The sequence below is a fragment of the Coccinella septempunctata genome, chromosome 5 (genome assembly GCF_907165205.1).
Source record: "Coccinella septempunctata chromosome 5, icCocSept1.1, whole genome shotgun sequence".
Lineage (NCBI taxonomy): Eukaryota > Metazoa > Arthropoda > Insecta > Coleoptera > Coccinellidae > Coccinella > Coccinella septempunctata.
This window is the reverse complement of record NC_058193.1, coordinates 15,464,664-15,471,157: the sequence shown is the minus strand read 5'-3', so window position 1 is coordinate 15,471,157 and position 6,494 is coordinate 15,464,664. Positions and strand designations below refer to the sequence as shown.

Genomic DNA, 6,494 nt, shown 5'->3' with positions numbered 1-6,494 from the left:
AACAAAAAGTTCTAACATTTTATTGACTCTTTTTTTTCAACATCCACTTTTTCTTGTCTCTACAATGTGGACTAATTCGATCAGTCCAATTAACAGTACCCACTAACGAATTCAATTTTATCGAGTGACTATCTTTACAACTACATATTATGATATATCATTGATTGAGAATTAAAAAGAGCTGTCAGTTGAAGCCAAACAAACATGGGGGTGCCATTTGAAAAACAAAAGTTAGGGGTGGTTTCTCGGGGGTTGTTTGTCAGGGGGTGGATTTTGCTATGCTGCATGAAAGAGCGTATGGTCTCCTACGACAAGTATTTTTTTCAATTTTTTTTTCCGCAGGTAACTGAGATATCTGCTGGCCTAAAAGCTCTGGGACACCCGGTATATAGCTACCTTTTGTATTTAGATAAAAATAGGTGAGAATATAGTTAACACCTTTTTATGTATGGTAATTTGTATATGTTGTGCATTTTCGGCTGAAATGTTATAATTTAATTGGCCAGCACAGTTGAATTAATTATTAACCAACTCGATGGTTTGTTGATGTCGCTACTTTTCTGTGCTTCATAACCTAGAGGTTCAACTGTCAGACATGCTGATTTTCATATTTTAATTGTGTGTTTTTTAATATGTGATGATAATTTCTGTTGTTCATGGGTCCTCTAAGATCAATGATCTGTTTGAATACCTTGCTCTTGCAGATTTTTTTGAATGTCAACTGAGTTGCTCGGTGAGTGAGACACCTTGTTGCATGGGTTCATTCTTTTCTTGTTATAAAGCATCTGATTGTATGTATATTTTAGTGTCCTGATGAAGAGCCCAACAATAGGCTCGAAATATAGACAATCGAACGACAAATAGTTGTTTCTGTTTACAACCAGCCCCTTGCCGAGTACCCATAGTATTTTAACATATATATATATATTTTTTTTTTTCTTCACCTTTTCAAGGGTATGAGCTCAGTCGCTTGCCGGACAAAACCTGTCAAGGCAAGCGCTGCAGCTATGGTCCTTGCAGAACCTTTCTCACTATCCTCACAGTTCCAAGGATAACCTGTTTTTGGGCACTGGATATGATATCGCGACCCAACTGCAATCTTTCAGTGTTTTCTAATAGGTGGTTTTCAACCAGTCCATTAACAGAAATAATCATGGGAAGGATGCTGATGGACTTCAGTCGGTACATTTCGCGGATCTGGTAGGCCAGATCACCGTACTTGGATATCTTCTCGGAGTAAGCCCTGGCCAAGTTCTCGTCAGCTGGTATGGTAAAGTCCAGCAGCAGACATGTTTCTCTTTCTGCGTCGAACAGCGTGATATCAGGCCTATTGTGGGCTGACCCTCTATCCGTGATGATTGTTGTGTCCCAATAGAGTTTGAAGCGCTGATTTTGCAAGATTGGCTTTGGCTGGTACAGATGCTGCTGGACCTCCTTCCGGATCAACCCCAGTTTGAGAGCTATTTGTTGATGATAAATTTTACCAACGGCATTGTGCCTGTCCAAGTAGTCTTTTGGCGCCAGTATAGAACAAGAGGAAGTTATGTGCTGTATAGACTCACGGGCCTGCGAGCACCTTCTGCAGAGGTCGGATGGAATATCTTGTTTGGTTATGTGTTTTATGTACATCCTAGTTGGCATTACTTGATCTTGGATTGCCAGTAAACGTCCTTCTGTCTCAGGAAACAAGTATCCAGCGCGAAGGTAAGTAAGAGACTCTGACTCATCCACTTCTTTACTTTTCAGATTACTAGGGTACCTGCCATGCAAAGCTTTGCTGTTCCATTCCTCTATCATCGCGCTCAGTGATTGTGTGGTGGCCCGATAATCTGGATCCGAAAGCTTCAGTGCAGAGATGCGTTCGTCAGCCTCACGGATGGCCAGGGCAACAGGTGAGTTCAGTTGCATGAAATATGCTCTGAGGGCGTTGATATTATTTGCGTGGGTTGTCTCCAAATTCAGAACCAGAAGGCCTCTTCCTCCGTTCTTCCTGGGTAGGTATAATCTGATGGTAGATGAATGAGGGTGGTGAATACCGCTGCTTGTTAGCAGGCTTCTTATTTTTCTATCGATCTCTCGGAGGTCAGTTTCAGACCATGTGAGTATTCCAAAGGAATAAGTTAAGCTTGGTATCGCCCAGATGTTGATGGCAGTGAATAATGATTTTGAGTTGAGTTAACATATATATATATATATATATATATATATATATATTGTAATTGATCGTTTGCCAGAGAAAACAGGGAAAAATAGCTAATTTGGGTATTCGGCAATTATTGGCTGGGCAATTATCAACAATCAGGTGTCATAACATCTATATTTCGAACCTCTTGTGGTTCTTCTTCAGGATGCTAAAATAATATAATAAGTGGATACACATAAAAACAAACTTCTAACAATTACTTACGTCCGACAAGATTATTGTTTAAATTTACAGAGAGATTTTTGGAGAAACATTATATATATGATTAATTTAAACTTAAATTTATAAAGCAGGTTGTTTGAATAAAATAATAAAGCAAGTTGGTTTGAAGCAAAATTGCAATTGTAGGTTAATGTCACAGAACACAGTAAAACACAGAACATAAACAATCAAGTAATGACATCGACAGTATGGTCATCGGCTGGACGTTTGTCCAAGGATAATATGTAACTATATATCGCGCTGAGGTTTCCGAGATCAGTCTTCCTGTTGATGTTGTTTTCGTTTTCATTTATAAAACACATTTCCAAAAATGTTCTTTTATTGTAGTCTGAGTTGAGACACAATATTTCGGCTTCATCGAATTTGAATTTGTGGCCCAATGATGATGCGTGGTTAGCCAATGCGCATCTGTCTGGTCGTAGCTTGGCATCACTTTTGTGGATGGCAATACGCTTTTTTAGGCATTGAGAAGTTTGGCCAATATATACAGAGTTACAGTTCCCACATGAGATGCGATACACCACATCTGACTTGGACATTATGGGGATTCTGTCCTTCACATGGCTGAAGATTCTTCCCACTGTCAGTGGGTTGTATTTTGCAATTTTTATGTTTTTGACATCTTTTAAGATATTGGTCAATTTTCTCGTTAAAGATGGGAGGAGAGGTAGGGATACATATTTGATGGGTTCGTTCTGGGCTGTTGTTGCTGGTTCTTCTGTTGGTGATCCATCCTCACTTAGGTCAAGGGGCAGGGCATGAAGACATCTTTCCAAAAACATCCTAGGGTAGCCGTTGTTCTCGAAAATGTTGAGCAGTCTTTCCTCCGCCGACTTCAGGAAGTCGGGGTGGCAGATGTTCTTGACTCGTTTGAACATTCCCTTGATAAGGTTTGTTTTCACGGACCAAGAATGATTGGATTTGTAATGGATGTATCGTCCTGAGGAGGTCGGCTTCTGGTACCAATCGAGTTTGATCACATTATCTGTGCATCTCACCACTTTTGTGTCGAGAAATGGAACCCCATTATCTGTTTCCTCCTCCACCGTGAACTTAATGTGTTGATCGAAGCTGTTGAACACTGTTAATGTTTCAGCCGTCATGTCGTCAGGGATGGCGAGGAGGAGATCGTCGACGTATTGATAAACTATTGGTGTATGAAAAGGTAATAAGGGAATGCAGTAATTCAAGAGGACTGTCATTATGATCAAGGCCAGGATGGAACTAATTTTATTACCCATCGCACAGCCGAAAATCTGCGAGAAGAAAGATCCCCTGAATGTGAAATAACTGGAGTCGAACAGAAACTTTATGATTGATAGAAATAAGACAGATGCGCATTGGCTAACCACGCATCATCATTGGGCCACAAATTCAAATTCGATGAAGCCGAAATATTGTGTCTCAACTCAGACTACAATAAAAGAACATTTTTGGAAATGTGTTTTATCAATGAAAACGAAAACAACATCAACAGGAAGACTGATCTCGGAAACCTCAGCGCGATATATAGTTACATATTATCCTTGGACAAACGTCCAGCCGATGACCATACTGTCGATGTCATTACTTGATTGTTTATGTTCTGTGTTTTACTGTGTTCTGTGACATTAACCTACAATTGCAATTTTGCTTCAAACCAACTTGCTTTATTATTTTATTCAAACAACCTGCTTTATAAATTTAAGTTTAAATTAATCATATATATAATGTTTCTCCAAAAATCTCTCTGTAAATTTAAACAATAATCTTGTCGGACGTAAGTAATTGTTAGAAGTTTGTTTTTATGTGTATCCACTTATTATATTATTTTAGCATCCTGAAGAAGAACCACAAGAGGTTCGAAATATAGATGTTATGACACCTGATTGTTGTTAATTGCCCAGCCAATAATTGCCGAATACCCAAATTAGCTATTTTTCCCTATATATATATATATATATATAGAGGGAAATATTTGTCGGTTATGTAAGTAGAGTCTTGGTATTTATTGGGAAAGCGACAATGGTAAGTAAAACTCTTTTTCCTTCAGCTTAAGCTTTCGAGACTTTATTTATCTCTTCTTCAGAAGCACTATAAAACATAGAGGAGTTAGTATTTGTAGGCTATAGTATTTGAAAAATGTAATTACTTACAGGATTTGAGGTTGTACCTGGGTTGTTTTCATTATAATTACAAATCAGGATGATCATAATTGCATGTTATATCTTAAGATTGATAGAACTCAGGTAAGAAATCCTTGAACGTCGGTGTTTCATTAGAGGTTAGATCTTAGATTCGATAGGTTATGAGTGACATGAGACCACAGACGTACAGAGAAATCATTGGTGACTTGATGACAAGTCGACTCTTCTTCTTATATATATATATTAGACTGATTCAAAAAAATCGACTTTCTTTTTTTTCGAGGAACACACCCCTTATTATCTTCAGGGCACTGAAAAATGACGTCTGTGGAAATATTAGTCAAAAATCTTATTATTTAGAGGTCGCTCATCGAGGATTTCTATTTTCCCTACTAATAGCAGGGGAAAAAAATGTATTTCTAGTTAAAAAATTCCAGTTCGCAAACCAATGGACGGATTCCATTGAGCGATATATTTTTATGTAGGGAGTTAGGTGCTCTACAAAAACTGTCTCATATAATTTTTCCATAAAACGGCTTTTCGAAAAGTTATTAGAGCTTGAAATGAATGAGCTGTTTTTACTCGGATATTGGGGAGAAATTATTGGAATTTACTTTGAGAATCAGAATATAGTTCTGGAAAGATACAATTAATATGATTCTATGTAGATTCAAATAATTTATGACATCCTAAAATAGTCAACCTCAACAATTGTTAGAGAGTTAGAAATTTATACTCTTCAGAATCAAATTATTCAGCATCTATTATTTCTCATTCACTTGGGTCAGAAAGAATGATTAGTGTTTGTTCTTGAACCCAGTACTTGTCTTCAGTTTCAGTCATAATGCAATTTTTTTTTTTTTCTTCTTCTTCTTTTTGTAGATTCATTCCCGGTAACGGGATACAGCAATGAATGAATGAATGAATGCAATTTTGTGTATTCATTATTTTTATAAATCCAAAATAGCCGCTGTCACAAAATAGGTAGTGAACTATCAATTTTTCAACAAATGTCTCGATATTTGTGGGATTGGTAGGTCTAATGATATTAGAAATAAGTCGCATATAGAAAGCATTTATTCGGTTGTGAAAAATAATATTGGTGTTGGTATATTCAACATCTATAATACATAATATGTTCTAAACAGATAATTTCAATTTTTTTTGTTGCAATCCGGAAAACGATGACGATGTTCGTTTATCAATTGTAAAAGAAACTGTAACTGTTTATTCTTCATTCTTCTTTTAGTAGTTATTGCATTCTTCAATTAAACCAATAACTCGATCCGCTGAATTGTTAACAACAGAAAGATCCTATCATCTATATGTTACTTTCCCTACATAATGTCTTCTCCAATGAAATCATATAGCGAGAATTTTGTGAATGCGGCCATTTTGGGTTTGCAAAAATAATGAATACACAAAATTGTATTATGGATGAAACTGAAGACAAGTACCGAGTTTAAGATCAAACACTAATCTGAAAGAGGGCACAAAACCAATCATTCTTTCTGACCCAAGTGAATGAGAAATAAGAGATGCTAAATAATTTGATTCTGAAGAGTATGAAACACTAACACCCTAACAATTGTTGAGGTTGACAATTTGGGGATGTCATAAATGATTTAAATCTAAATAAAATCATATCAATTGTAACTTTCGAGAAAGATTTCCTGATTTTCAAAGTAAATTCCAATAATTTCTCCCCGATATCCGAGTAAAAAGAGATACTTCGACAAAAATTTAATTTCAAGCTCTAATAACTTTTCGAAAAGCCGTTTTATGGAAAAATTGTAAGTGGCAGTTTTTGTAGAGCACCTAACTCCCTACATAAAAATATATCGCTCAATGAAATCCGTCCACTGGTTTGCGAACTGGAATTTTTCAACTAGAAATAAATTTTTTTCCCCTGCTATTAGTAGGGAAAATAGAAATCCTCGATG

The 6,494-nt window shown here is 36.6% G+C and overlaps 1 long non-coding RNA gene across 1 annotated transcript; it reads left to right on the top strand.

Annotated features, from left to right (window-relative positions):
• The first annotated feature begins 402 nt into the window (after positions 1-402).
• Positions 403-861, top strand: LOC123314331. Its single transcript, XR_006537798.1, has 2 exons — positions 403-733; positions 807-861. It is a non-coding gene; the product is annotated as an uncharacterized LOC123314331 (long non-coding RNA).
• The last annotated feature ends 5,633 nt before the right edge of the window (positions 862-6,494 follow it).